The following is a 14,864-nucleotide window of genomic DNA, read 5'->3' as shown; positions in this document are numbered from 1 at the left end:
CCCAGACCGGGGCACGAACCCGTGTCCCCGGTCTGGGAAGATCCCACATGCCGCGGAGCGGCTGGGCCCGTGAGCCATGGCCACTGAGCCTGCGCGTCTGGAGCCTGTGCTCCGCAACGGGAGAGGCCACAACAGTGAGAGGCCCGCATACCGCAAAAAAAAAAAAAAAAAAAAAAAAGATATAAGTTTACAAATGTAAGCAAAGAAAAAGTATAGATTAATTGGAAAGAATAAGATCCAACCTCTGGATTCCCTTGGAACTTGATTTTCTTAGTAAGTTTTACATCAGTTTCCCTTTATTTCTGCTTTTCTCTTTCCTATAACAAGTAGAATCTGTATGTTTCGGGCATGGGAAAGGATCCTTATCCCTGAGTGTCCACATGAAAAGGCCGTAAGTACTTACAATGCTGTGGTGTGAGTGTCAGCCCCCAAAGCCCTGCTCAGTGACACCAAACTAGTTTGCCAGTTTCCTGATGAATCTCTCATTAGTACAGGCGGACAAGGGCCAACTCAAACCCAGTGGCCCAAGCACCCTTTAACTGGATGGGGGCGGGGCAAACGATTCCACTGGACTGAGGTGAACCCTGGAGCTGCTTCCCATGGCACCAGCCGAACTTTTAACCTTCTGAGAAAGACGGCGCCTGAGATGTTCATGGGAATGGGCTTCACAGACAGGGAAAAACACCAGGAAAGAGAAAGCCCCGCACAGCATGTCTATAGCCCAGCCCCCGACTCAGAGCTCCAGCCCTTGCCTTTCATCCTTAGGCCAACCCAATGTGGGTCACCCTCACCCTTGTCTTCAGGGCACGAATGGGACTGTCTGAGTCGGGATTGGACTTCCCTTCAGAGGTTAGGAGTGCAGGAGCGGCTGCAGGTGAAACTCCAGGCCCGGTTCATCAGCTTGAGAATGAAAGCTGAACAAACATCCCCTGCCGGCCACGGCCGGGCCCAACACCCTCCATGAGCACAGCGTGGCTTTGCTGCCCTCCTTCCGTGCCTCAGAGCCATCAGTGAGGCGCCGTAGCCTCTCACTCCTAAACTGTAGAGTTATTCGTGCTCGGAGGTGAGAGACTCAGTGTGTACCCACCAAGCTCCTGGGAGAAGGGAGCCAGCCTTGGCTCGGGCAGCCGGGGTGACATGGTGACTGCTTTCCCACATGGCTGCCCCGGGGGTTGCTAAAAGAGGATGAAGTGAAATCTGTCCCCTGTACCTTCTACCTACAGATCAAAGTTCTACCCTATGGTGACTACACAGAACCAGTTTGTTTTCTCTACCACATTGTAGTTCTTTAAACATCTGGAGACAGTCATCGTTTTTCTCTCAAGTCTTCTCTTTTTTTCAGATTAGACAGTGCTCTTGGATTACACAGTTTTTTCACACCTCTCTATACAACATGGTTTCTGATTCTTCAAGATGTTAGGCATCTCCTAATATTTATTTTCAACATTCTTCCTGTAATGCAATGGACAGTTAAAATACGAAGTTCCGGACCAAGTAGCCAGCAGAGAGGACAGCAGAACTCTCTCTTTCTCTGATCCACACTCCATTTCTCCACTAATGCAGTCCAGATTTGCCTTCTCAGCAACGTGATGTTGCCTCCCAATGAAGCTGTAAGACACCCAAACTCCAAAACGTTCACTACCTGCTATTTACCCAATTAACTTCTGAATAAAAAATATTTTATGTTATCACTGTTCATTTTGTCTCTACAATTAACACAAATTTAACTCCTAGTCATGGGTCTCCTGAAGGCATTGGAAGACCCTCCTAAAGAAGAGTGTCATGGTGGGTCCAAGCCTGTTGCCTAAGATGGGAGAATATACCGGAAGGCAAAGCATCAACACGGCCCAGCTCACCAGATAAGGCCTCACTTATTCCTAGTAAAACGGAGCAGAGAAGACCCCAAAGCATTGAAATGTGGAAATGAGGCAACAGGAAGCCAGTCGGCTCCAGAGAGGATGGGAAGGGATGTGAGGGACTCAGGAGCTAAGGGGCAGCCCCAGATGCCTGGGCACTTGGAAGCCAAAAGGGGAGCCAGTGTGTCTCTGGCCCTGGAGGAGGGGCCTGGGTGACACAGGCCTCCTTCCCCACCTCCATCTACATTAGCTAAGACAAAGGCATCACTCTGGCTTAGCTACTTCTAGAAGAAAGATCGGTAAGGAGATTGAATGTACACCTCACAAATTACCCGATTTACTAGTCCTAAAAGAAATGTCGAACCTTTTTCATCTTGATAATATCCAGACTCCCAGAGGGACATCCATCATTTCATTGAAAGACAATAACATCTTCTCTGCTCTGGAACTACAAGCCACAGTCTGCAGGAAGCAACTCCACTTAGGAAAGCGACACCAAGAAAACACTCCCTGCAAAGACAAAGGACGCATTAAACTGACCCCTTACAAACACATCTCAACTGCACCGAACTGTCAAAAAGAAAGGCAATGTGTTGGACTTTCTTTCATCCCATAAAGGAAGTCCCTAAAGTGGAGCACTGGGATTTTACTAGCCAATGCATCAGCAGCAAGGAACACAAGGTAACCTTGACCTCCTGCAGGATCCCACAGATTTCCAAGTATCTGTGCAGGTGAGTGGGGTCAGCTGTGACCGAGCAGTTCTATAGTTAAACCATCCATGGATTCGATTGTGGCTAGTCTAAGCTTCATTGTAGGCAACTTCGTCGTGGTAATAACAATTGGGAGGTCTTGTGTACCACAAGCCCATGGTCCCAGGAGGTGTGTGTAGGCTCTCGCAGGAGCAGCCTTCATCTCGTGTCAGCCCAAAGGCAGGGGATTTGGCAGGTATTTCACCCCATTTCTGGGTTGCATTTGTGGCAATTTATGGTGGCGCAGTGGTTGAGAGTCCGCCTGCTGAAGCAGGGGACGCAGGTTCGTGCCCCGGTCCGGGAGGATCCCACATGCCGCGGAGAGGCTGGGCCCGTGAGCCATGGCCGCTGAGCCTGCTCATCCGGAGCCTGTGCTCCGCAACAAGAAAGGCCACAACACTGAGAGGCCCGCGTACCGCCAAAAAAAAAAAAAGTTGCTCATTTTCACTCCTTTCCCTTTTTAGATTTTGTTGTTATTTCAGTAGTATTCAAAGCATCTTTAAACCACAAATTTGTGTCTTGAAATTAATTATTATTTAATTAACAGGAAAATTCACAGTGCACTTAATATGAAACAGATGTATACTGACTAAGAATAAGCAACCTTAATAAAAGGTAGAACTTCCAAAACATTCTGAGAGGAAAAAGGAAAAAACAGAAAAAACAGCCAACATTTAAGAACTGTTGCAAAATCTGAGAAGAGAGTAAAACAACAATAATAGCTGAGAGAGCATTTACTCCAGGCCAAGCGCTATTCTTTATAAGTATTAAATCATTTGAATTTTCAGAGTTCCATGAGTTATGAGTTTTAAAGAGGACAAACCTTAGAAACAGTGAGTGACTTTCTCATGGTGGTCCCTCTAGTAGCTTTAAGAGATGGAATTTGGGGACTCCCCTGGCGGCACAGTGGTTAAGAATCCGCCTGCCAATGAAGGGGACACAGGTTAGAGCTTTGATCCAGGAAGATCCCACATGCCGCAGAGCAACTAAGCCCATGTGCCACAACTACTGAGCCTGAGCTCTAGAGCCCATGAGCCACAACTACGGAGCCCATGTGCCACAACTACTGAAGCCCGAGCACCTAGAGCCCATGCTCCTCAACAAGAGAAGCCACTGCAATGAGAAGCCCGCACGCAGCAACGAAGACCCAATGCAGCCAATAATAAATAAATAAATAAATTTATTTAAAAAAAAGAGAGATGGAATTTGAACCCAAGAGCCCATGCCCTTAACTACTATACTCTACTGCTTTTCCCTTGATACAGTCTATTAAATACAAGTCATAAAATTAGATTATATAAATAAGATCAAAGGTATAACTGGTTATAATGACTCTTGTTGGGTAGATCTTCTCCCTCAGCTCCGGTCAGTGATAGCCACCCTGTGGCTGAGCTACTAACCGAAAATTCCCCCTATCTGCTCAAGGAGAACTGAACGCTCCTTCCTGAGGGAAGAAGGGAGGGAATGTACAAGGATGGACAAGGACCCAGGCCTACATCTCCAGGAGACCAGGACCTCAGAGGAAAGAGGAAACTGGCCAAACTTTGACCATTAGGGAGAAAGGGGGACAAAAGAAAGAAAAGAAAACTTTCCTATATTGGAATATCCAGGGTTTTTTTTTTAATGTGAATTAAAAAAAAAAAAAAGTGGCTCAAATGACCTACCCCCTCCCAAAGGCAGCAAAAAGATAAATATAAATGTTGACCGTCTTATTTTAACTGCTGTGAAGAAAATTTTAAACTTTATAAATCACAGAATGTCAGAGGTTAAAAAAATGGTAAAGGCCATCAGCTGCGTCCCTTCATTTGACACCTGAAGCCTGAGGGGCAGAGAAGGCCTGACCCACGAAGGTGGGCAGCAAGCTCAAACACAGCACACAGAGCTGCTCGTACAAACACGGCACCCTCTCCTTTCCCGGCAGAGCCATGTCCGCCCGTGCGTGTGCAGGGGCAGAGCCCCCTGAGTCCGTGTGGCCGGCCCCTCCAGGGCCTGTGCATTGCGGGAGCAATAATCTCATCAGTCCACAAGTCTGACAGGCCATGGCTTTCTGACCAGGGTTCCAGGGGTCCAGGGAAAGCTCCCAGGAAGCGGCACAAGATCAGATGAAGCAAGTGGGAAACCAAAGGGAGCCCCACCCTGATGAGACGGTGTCAGCTCAGACTTGGGGGTCCTCCAGGCATGGGGAGCAGAGGAGCATGATGTCATCCCCCATCAGAGCTCAGGCTGTCTCCCTGCTGCTTGGCTCCGGTGCAGCCTCTCTGTCACTGGTCTAATGATCCTTTTACAAAGGGAGTAGACCCTTCTAGGTGACTGAATTTCCAATCCCATCACTTACCAGCCTGGACAAGTCACTTCATCCAAGTGAACTTCCATTTCTCATCTCAATCAACAAATGAGATTATTACTAAATGAGCAATTATTTGATGGCAGGTCTTTTTTTTTTCCTTTTCTTTTTGCGGTATGCGGGCCTCTCACTGTTGTGGCTTCTCCCGTTGCGGAGCACAGGCTCCAGATGCGCAGGCTCAGCGGCCATGGCTCACGGGCCCAGCCGCTCCGCGGTATGTGGGATCTTCCTGGACTGGGGCATGAACCCGTGTCCCCTGCATCAGCAGGCGGACTCTCAACCACTGCGCCACCAGGGAAGCCCCTGATGGCAGGTCTTGCTGAAACACTGATTGTACAACACAAAACAGATAGTGTTCCTTTGCAACTATAGTACATCTTACATGTAGGTAAAATATATCTCGATTCAATGTGTAAGTGTGACTATTCAAAGGTGTGGAAATAACCTATGTTGTTGGCAGTGGGTCTGGGTAGGGAAGACAGATTAGAACAATGAATGGAAATCAGAGCTTAGGTTCCATAATCACACCAACAAAAGCCACTGTCTTCCCGGAAGAAGAAAGGGCTGGCTGCTGTGACCTTGGTGCCTCCAGTGCTGTGATTCTGGGTGAGTGTGGGCTTCCCGTCTCTAACCCTTGAGCTCCCCCCGCTGCTCCGCAGCCTTGCAGACAACACCAAGGGGAGTTCGGGGCTCAGTGAATATCTGTTCTTTCTCTGTTCATTGTCTTCACAGGAAGGTTGGAGCTACTTTTAGCTGTGATGCCTTTTCCTCTATGAGCTGAATGCTAAGAGATGGAGTCCAGCTACATAAATAAACCAAGTCCCTTGGCAGAGACCCTTGCCGTCTTCCAGGGCCAAGAGAAGCTTCCCATCAATAGACAGCCGCGCTGGGCAGCTGAGGGGCCTCCTCACGTTTCAGGGTTTGGAGGAGGAGAACCATGGGGAACAAAGGATGATCAGCCTGTAACTATCCCAAATCATCATCCCTCACTGTGCTAAAACCACATGAGGCCTGGGGATTCTTTTTTGCAGAGGAAAAGCATTTGTTCAGGGCTGGCTGGATCCTGGAAAACAGTGGAGGGGGAGGCAGAGGACCCATAGGGAAAGCCTAAGAGGTTCTCAGGAGAGGCCACAGGGAGGCCAACGCCTGGCTCTGTTCTTAATATGCACACAGAGCCATGGGGACCAGACAGGCCTGTCTCAGAGAAGGGTGATGGCTCAGCAGAGGAGGCAACACAGAGTTTCTCTCAGCTCCAGCCGTCTGCTGCAGGAGAGGAGCTGTGAAGGGAAGGGTCAAGGTGATACTTTGAAATAGAGTGACGGCCAAATGCCTTTGCCAGATGCGTATGTCATTGTCTGCTAAGCCTACGCAGACAGGTGGCAGAACAGCCTTTTAAGGAGTTGCCACCCGGGTTCTTGCTGTGGTCTGTAAAGTGGACATGCCCTCCATCCAGGGCCAGGCATGATGCTGCTGAGCCAGGGGCGTTCTGGGAAGGAAGAAATCTCCAGGCTGTGTGAGGATCAAGAGAAACCAGAATATCAGTCTCGCTGCCCCCAGATCCCTGAAATATTAGGAAGAAGGAGCAGAAGTAAAAGGGGAGCCTTGGGAGCAGCAGAGAAAGGAAGGATGTGTGGCAGGAGCGATGAGAGTAGCAGACAAACCTCTTTCACGTGTGTCACTGCGCTCACATCTCCATCCTGGCTCACTGTGCTTCAGCCGCAGAGCCCGTCTTTCAAATTTTCTGATGAGCCAAACTCCTGCCTCCACCGCACCTTCAAACCAGACCAGCTCCAAGTTCACACACAGTCTGTGCTTCCCACCCCCGCGGTTATTTCACATCCATCCCTCCCACCAGCTGTTTCACGCATGAAGACAGAGACAGTGATGCAGTCTTCACTAGCACAGCGCCTGGGTCATGGGAGCCCCCAGGAGACACTGGCTGAATGGATTAATCTAAACCAGTGGTCCCCAACCCCCGGGTCACAGACTGGTACAGGTCTGTGGCCTGCTAGGAACCGGGCCGCACAGCTGGAGGTGAGTGGCGGGCAAGTGAGCAAAGCTTCATCTGCGGCTCCCCATCGCTTGCGTTACTGCCTGAACCATCCCCATTCACCCACGCCCCCCAGCCCCATCCGTAGAAAAATTGCCTTCGACAAAACTGGTCCCTGGTACCAAAAATGTTGGGGACCGCTGATCTAAACAATCATCATCTAGGGCAAGAATAGCATTCGCGGGCTTCCCTGGTGGCGCAGTGGTTGAGAGTCCGCCTGCCGTTGCAGGGGACACGGGTTCGTGCCCCGGTCCGGGAAGATCCCACGTGCCGCGGAGCGGCTGGGCCCGTGAGCCATGGCCACTGAGCCTGCGCGTCCGGAGCCTGTGCTCCGCAACGGGAGAGGCCACAACAGTGGGAGGCCCGCGTACCGCAAAAAGAGAAAGAATAGCATTCCCACTTTAGGACAAATAAACTGAGGCTCTGGTTTTCTTTTTTCCCTAATCCTAAGTGTAAGAACTAGGAGTTGGTCCCAGAGCTTCTAAGTGTCTTTCACATGCTACGTTCTCAAAGTTAAGTCATATCTTAAGTTGGGAAGGACTGCCTTCACCATTTTCTTTAACTTTTAAAATTTTTTTAAAGTTAAGTATAGTTGATGCACAATATTATATGTTATAGGTGTACAATATAGTGATTCACAATCTTTATACTCCAGTTGTAGTTATAAAACATTGGCTATACTCCCTGTGTTGTACAATATATCCTTATAACTTGTTTTATACATAACAGTTTGTACCTCTTAATCCCCTGTCCCTATATTGCCCCTCCCCACTTTCCTTTCCCCACTGGTAACCTCTAGTTTGTTCTCTTTATCTGAGTCTGTTTCCTTTTTGTCATATTTACTAGTTTGTTTTATCTTTTAGACTCCACATACAAGTGGTATCATACAGTATTTGTCTTTCTCAGGCTGCCTTGTTTCACGTAGCACAATACCGTCCAGTCCATCCATGTTGTTGCAAATGGCAAAATTTAATATTTTTATGGCTGAGTAGTATTCCATCGTGTGTGTGTGTGTGTGTGTGTGTGTGTGTGTGTGTGTGTGTATCACATCTTCTTTATCCATTCATCTGTTGATGGACACTTAGATTGCTTCCACATCTTGGCAGTTGTAAAGGAAGGGTTGTTGGTCAATTCACTGAAAATCAATTTGCCAGAAGCCAATTTATAATATACATCAGATGAATATCTTAAACATGGTGAAGCAGGCTGTTGCAGCTGCTTTGCTGATAGAAGCAGAGGCAGAGGCAGAAGCCTTGGCCAAGGCAGTGCCAATTACAGGGTCAGGACATAGATCTACAAAGGGGACATGATGGTAAACTGCATTTAAGGGAAAGCCCACCCACTCATATATAAAATGATGTGTGCAAATGCAGAGGGACTAAACCTTGCAGCAAAATCCACAATAAATCAGGGAGCAGGTCCTTCTGGAATTTGGAATTTGGTCACTTGATTCTCAATGAACGAGCCATTGGCAAAATGTATTTCAGTGAACTGTTCTGCTTCTCACAAAAAGGCCCTAAGAGAGATCTATACACTTGGCTACCAGAGCATTCACTTTGGTCACCTACCCAGGTGTAGGAAATTTAAAGAAAACTGAACTTACTCAACTCTCCACAGTTCCCTCTTTCCTCACCTCACAGCTCAGCTCCTTTGAACAGGAGGCTGATGTCATTTCCATAGTATGTTCCAATCCTTTTTCCTGTCCCTTTCCATCTTCACTAAAATGTCCTTTCTTCGGGTTTCTTTCTCTCTCATTCTCTTGCTCTCATCCTCACTCTCCTGCTCATTCTTGCTCTTTCTTACTATAAACAATGATATAAATTACCACTTAGCTTGAGTCGCATAGTGTATTCTTGGTCTTGATGGAGACAGCATGCTCCATAATGGATCGCCTTTGTGGAAAAGTGCAATCGCTGTAATTAGGAGCACTTTGATGGAGAACTCAAGCTCTATAACTCAGGAGATCATAAGCATTTCTGCTCTGGTGAAGTTCAGTTTAATGCAAAAGAAACATGTGTTTCCTGTCCCTTATTCTAAATCGATTGAGCCATTTGTCTAATTTAAACAATCTATAAATTACGTACATCCTCCAAAGATAGGGATGAGGTCGATGTACTTGATATATGCTTTTTCATATGGCTTGAATCCATCACTGTCTTCCACAAGACCCCTTATCTTTATGCTGAGTGGACAGAGGCCCCATAACTCTCTGATCTACTCCATTTTCTCTAACACCCCTTAGGATTCTTGTTCAGACAATTTGGCCAAAGAATTATGGTCGACTTTCAGAAGGCATGGATTGAAGGCTAACCTAGTGCTGCATCCCTCACTCTCCTATGTTTTATTAGCACAACCATCAAATTCTCTCCAATTTCTATTCCCACTCTGTCCATTATTATAAGAGACTTGATGAGGGAAATGTCAAGGAAGGTAGATTGGGTATGAGCGCTTATGGCAAGCAAGTATGCATCATTTTTGGCTAATTTAGCACAGTGAATTTGTGGGGTGGGGGGAACTCTTGTTCCAGACATTCAGTTTCTGTGGTATCTGAGTGTTCAAGAAAAGTTAAAACCTCTCTTTGGACTTTAGCATCTCCAGCTGCAGTTCCCCTTAACTTCTCAAATCTTGTTAGGGAAATTGTAGTCTAACTATCAATTAGACTCCCTTTCATTATAAATCAATAAGCATTTATTTCATTTTAGTTTTTGTTTTCAAAAGCTGATATTTGTTCTCATGCCCATCCATTACATAACATATTAAAAGGATATACAAACTGAAAGGGAAATAAGAGCTCAGTGAATGCAAGCCCCTTATTTTATAAATAGGCTGAAAACAGGCAAGGGGTGACAACTGAGATATAAATAGAACTAAAATTATTGAATATTTGTTCTTTTCTAGGTGTTAGAAAATATAACAAAATCACAAATAAGACAAGCCTCTAATCACTGCTACTACATGGCATTGCACAGAAGTTTCAGCTAATGCAGTAAGGCAAGAAAAATAAAAATGTAATTTTGGAAACGAGAGAAAAAAATTATATTTGCAGATTGAAAGGATTATATACCAAGAATAACAAGAGAAACAACTAAATATGAAAACCATAATAGAATTCAGTGCAGTGGGTGATTAATAATAAGAATATCACACAGAAATCAAGACCTCTTTAATTAAAAAAATAGAAAAAATTATTTTTAAAAATTGCACAAGCCCATAAGATTCCTAAATATTACTAGTAAGAAATGCATATGGCACATATAAATAAAACAACCATACATTACTGAAGGCTATAAAGACTGGATCAATGAAAGACAAATCATCTTTGTTTCTAGGTGAGAATGTTGCACACTGTAAAATCAACACTTCCATCAAATCAATTAGTAGATGCAAAACACTCAAATCAAGATTCCCACAGGATGTTTTATGAAACTCAACAAGCTAAAATTCTTCTGGCATAGAAAACACATACGTGTAAACATAAAACTTTAAGAATAGTTACGAAAAAAGGCTTGCCGTCCCAGGTTTCCAAATGTATTTTGAAACAATATTGATGGAAGAACTGTTAATTAATCAATGGAGCATAAAAACACTAGAAATGGATACATAGATAGTGTATGATAAAAATAGTATATCAAAACAGTGGGGAAAAGGATGCATTATGATAAATAAACAAACAAAACAAAATTCTATACAACCAACAACAAATTTGAAGAAAAAAATAAAGTGAATTCCCTCTTTGACACTATATGCAAATGTCAATCCTAGCTTCAATAAAGAGATAAACAAAACTGTCATTGGGATAAAAGTGTATATATAGGAGATTATTTTTTATAGATTTTGATGGAAAAATCTTAACAAGGTACATACTCGAGGCATCATAAAGAAAACTCATAAAAGATTTTGTTACATAAAATTTAAAATTTCTGTATGGCAAAAGATATCATAAACAAAGGGCAAGTGACAGAGTTACAGTCAGGGAAAAGTATTTGCAACACTATTAACAATGTCTGATAATGACTTCCAGAATATATATGGAATTCCTATTAAAAAAAGATAAACATAAATATACGAAAGATTCAGTACTTGAGTAAATTTTAATACAAATAATGATGTGGCGGGAGAAGCCAAGAAAAGAATTAGATTACCATTGAGACAAAGAAACATCCACGGATTTGAGGAAAATTGATGTCTTTAGTATTGTTTTCCCATTCAAGGATATGATCAATCTCTCCATTTATTCAGGTCTTACTTTCCTTTTCAGAGTTTTATCATTTCCAGGTCACTCTCCTGATCCTGAGTCTTCTATTGCCCTAATAATAATACATTCTGTTTTATATCACATTAAATAAGGAATAAATAAGAACTCTAGTAAAGGTTCAAGCAACATTCTCTGAAAATGGTGGAAGGACGTAAAAATCATGTACAAGGGATTATTGAAATTGGTCTTTAAAGAGCAAGACAGTTTTTCACACATGACATATAAGCAAATGTGGAGATAAAGGAGTTGATGATTGATGAGTGAAGGAACCAGCTTGGGTCCTGTTACAGAAGATGCAGAGACCTGCACAGCAGAGGATGGGCCAGAGCTAAGAGTGCTTTCAGCATACACCACCTCTCTCCTTCTTTTCAGTTCCTTCCACCCTAAGACCAGAGCCCTTGGGTTTCTCCTTTTTTCACTTGCTCCTCCTACCCCCAGGTTGACAACTCAGAACCCTGGGTCTCTTGACTGGAATAAAAAGCCTTGAACCAGGCTTCCCTGGTGGTGCAGTGGTTGAGAGTCCACCTGCCGATGCAGGGGATACGGGTTCGTGCCCCGGTCCGGGAAGATCCCACATGCCATGGAGCGGCTGGACCCGTGAGCCATGGCCGCTGAGCCTGCGCGTCCAGAGCCTGTGCTCCGCAACGGGAGAGGCCACAACGGTGAGAGTCCCACGTACCGCAAAAAAATAAAAACCCTTGAACCAAAATGCCCTGTGCAGGAAAGCACATTTCTGCCTTGTCTATCTTCAGGTCTCATTGGCTTTACCTAGATGGGTGTGTGGGCTCTACCTTTGATGTTTACTCTCCTGGACTTGGACATCTCTTGTCATTGCACATTGGTAACTAAATTCTGTTTCTTCCACTTCGCTCTGATATTGCTTTGGACTCCACCAGTTAATTCTCCAGCCTTCCCATTGTTTTCCTGGCTGTCCCACCTAGTGTTGCTTTAAATATCTTGTTCAGGTCTTTCCAGCTGTGAGGACAGATGCTGCCTCTACAGGTGCATATTAACACTGTTGTCCTCCAGAAAGAGAGATGGTTGGACCTTCAAGTCCAGGTACATCAATTCTATTTAAACCTATCATTAGCTCGATGAAGCTAAATTCCCTCAGAGTCCAGCATTAAATGTGACCTATGGATGAAGTGCTTCTTCTCCTTTACCTCAGAGAAAAGTGCTCTTAACAAACTGAGAACCTGAAGACAGCTAAATATCAGCCCAGCAGTCCATGTCTGCGGACAGATAACAGAGCAACTCCAATGGCATAACCAGTAGCTAAGCCACCTTTAAATAAAGAGGCTTGGGCTTCCCTGGTGGCACAGTGGTTGAGAATCTGCCTGCCAATGCAGGGGACACGGGTTCGAGCCCTGGTCCGGGAAGATCCCACATGCCGCGGAGCTACTAGCCCCGTGAGCCACAATTACTGAGCCTGCGCGTCTGGAGCCTGTGCTCCGCAACAGGAGAGGCCACGATAGTGAGAGGCCCGCGCACCGCGGTGAAGAGTGGACCCCGCTCGCCGCAACTACAGAAAGCCTTCGCACAGAAACGAAGACCCAACACAGCCATAAATAAATAAATATTTTTTTTAAAAAAAGAGGCTTATCTTGAACTTACCACACCCCTCTGATTCCCAGGAGATAGGTTGTGACCAGCATATGAAAATGAAAGTTGCAGTTCCAGGAATTGGGGCAGTCCAGGGATCCCTCAGTGGAAGGTGGGACGTTTCAGAGAAATGAGTAGGCACCCCACTGAGCTTCTCTTTTAATTTCTCATGTATCTGTCTGGAAAACAGAGTTTGGAAAGTTAAAAGCAGCTTTCTTCAACTCTCTAGCAGGTAGGGGTCTGGGTCATTTAGTTTCTGCCAATCAGATGAGTTTTCACAACAATTTAATTTGGAATAGAATTAAGTAAATTCTGTAAATGGACAAAATATACCAATTAAAAGACTGAGACTGGCAGAGTACATTTAAAAAAAAAACATGAGTCAAATATATGTGGTCTACGAGAAATTCACTTCAAATAATATAACAATACAGACAGATTGAAAGTAAAAGAATGGAAAATATTTATCATGCAAATATTAGTTAAAGAAAGCAGGAGTAACTATATTAATAGCGGATAAAGTAGATTTTTCAGAGCAAAACTAATTACCAGAGACAGAAAGAGACATTATTTGATGATAAAAAAGTTGATCTACTAAGAAGACACAGTAATGCTAAGCATGCCAAATAACGGAGTTGCAAAATATGTAAACTAAAATGTGACAGAACTGAAAGGAGAAATAGACAAATCAGTAGTTATAACTGGAAACTTCAAAACTCATCTCAAAAATGATAAAATAAGACAGAAAATGGGCAAGGACACCATGAACTAATAGGAACTAACTGACATTTATAGAACACTTGACTCAACAGCAGAATACGCATTCTTTTCAAGTACCCACAATGAAAACAAACATATAACATCAAAATTTGTGTGATACAGCTGAAAACAGTGCTGAGAGGGAAACATAGCACTAAATGCATACATTAGAAAAGAGAAAAACTCTCAGTAGCTTAAGCACCCTCACCCCCTTAAGAACCTGGAAAAAGAAGAGCAAAATAAATCCAAAGGAAGTTTCTGGAAATAATAAAGATAAGAGTAGAAATCAGTGACATTGAAAACAGAAAATCAATGGGGAAATCAATGAAACAAAGAGCTTTGGAAAGATCGATAAAATTGACAAACCTCTAGCTAAATGGAGAAATTAGAGAAGACACAAATTTCCAATGTCAGGAACGTAACAGGGGATATTACTTACTATAGACCCTTCAGAAATTGAGAGGGTGATAAAAGAATACTGTGAACAACTCAACACACATAAATTTGGAAACTTAGATTAAATGGACCAGTTCCTTGAAAAGGACAAATTATCACAGCTTAGCCAATATAAATAAATAGTTTGACTAGCCCATAACTATTAAGGAAATTAATTCGTAATTTAAAAATCCCCCAAAAGAAATCGCCAGGCCCACATGGTATCACTGGAGAATTCTGCCAAATGTTTAACTCCATATAGAGTTGAATTAATCCATTGAGGGCTGAAACCTGGAACAATGAAGACGAATGTTCACATAGAAACTTGCTCACAATGCAACTAGAGATTATCATACTAAGGGAAGTAAGTCAGAAAGGGAAAGACAAATACCATATGATATCACTTACATGTAGAATCTAAAATATCACACAAATGAACCTATCTATGAAACAGAAACAGAATCACAGACATAGAGAACAGACTGGTGGTTGCTAAGGGGGAGGGGGTTGGGGGAGGTATGGAGTGGGAGGTTGGGGTCAGCAGATGTAAGCTTTTATGTATAGAATGGATAAACGACAAGGTCCCACTATATAACACAGAAAACTATATTCAGTATCCTATGATAAACTGTAATAGAAAAGAATATAAAAAAAGAATATATATATTTATGTATAACTGAATCATTATATTCATAAATCAGTATATGTATAACTGAATCATTTTGCTGTACAGCAGTAATTAACATGACATTGTAAATCAACTATACTTCAACTTAAAAAAAAACTTGCTCACAAATATTTACAGCACGTTTGT

The sequence above is a fragment of the Aethalodelphis obliquidens genome, unplaced genomic scaffold (genome assembly GCF_003676395.1).
Source record: "Aethalodelphis obliquidens isolate GAN/ISIS:26980383/991018 unplaced genomic scaffold, ASM367639v1 scaffold11, whole genome shotgun sequence".
Lineage (NCBI taxonomy): Eukaryota > Metazoa > Chordata > Mammalia > Artiodactyla > Delphinidae > Aethalodelphis > Aethalodelphis obliquidens.
Note: the sequence above shows the minus strand (reverse complement) of the source record.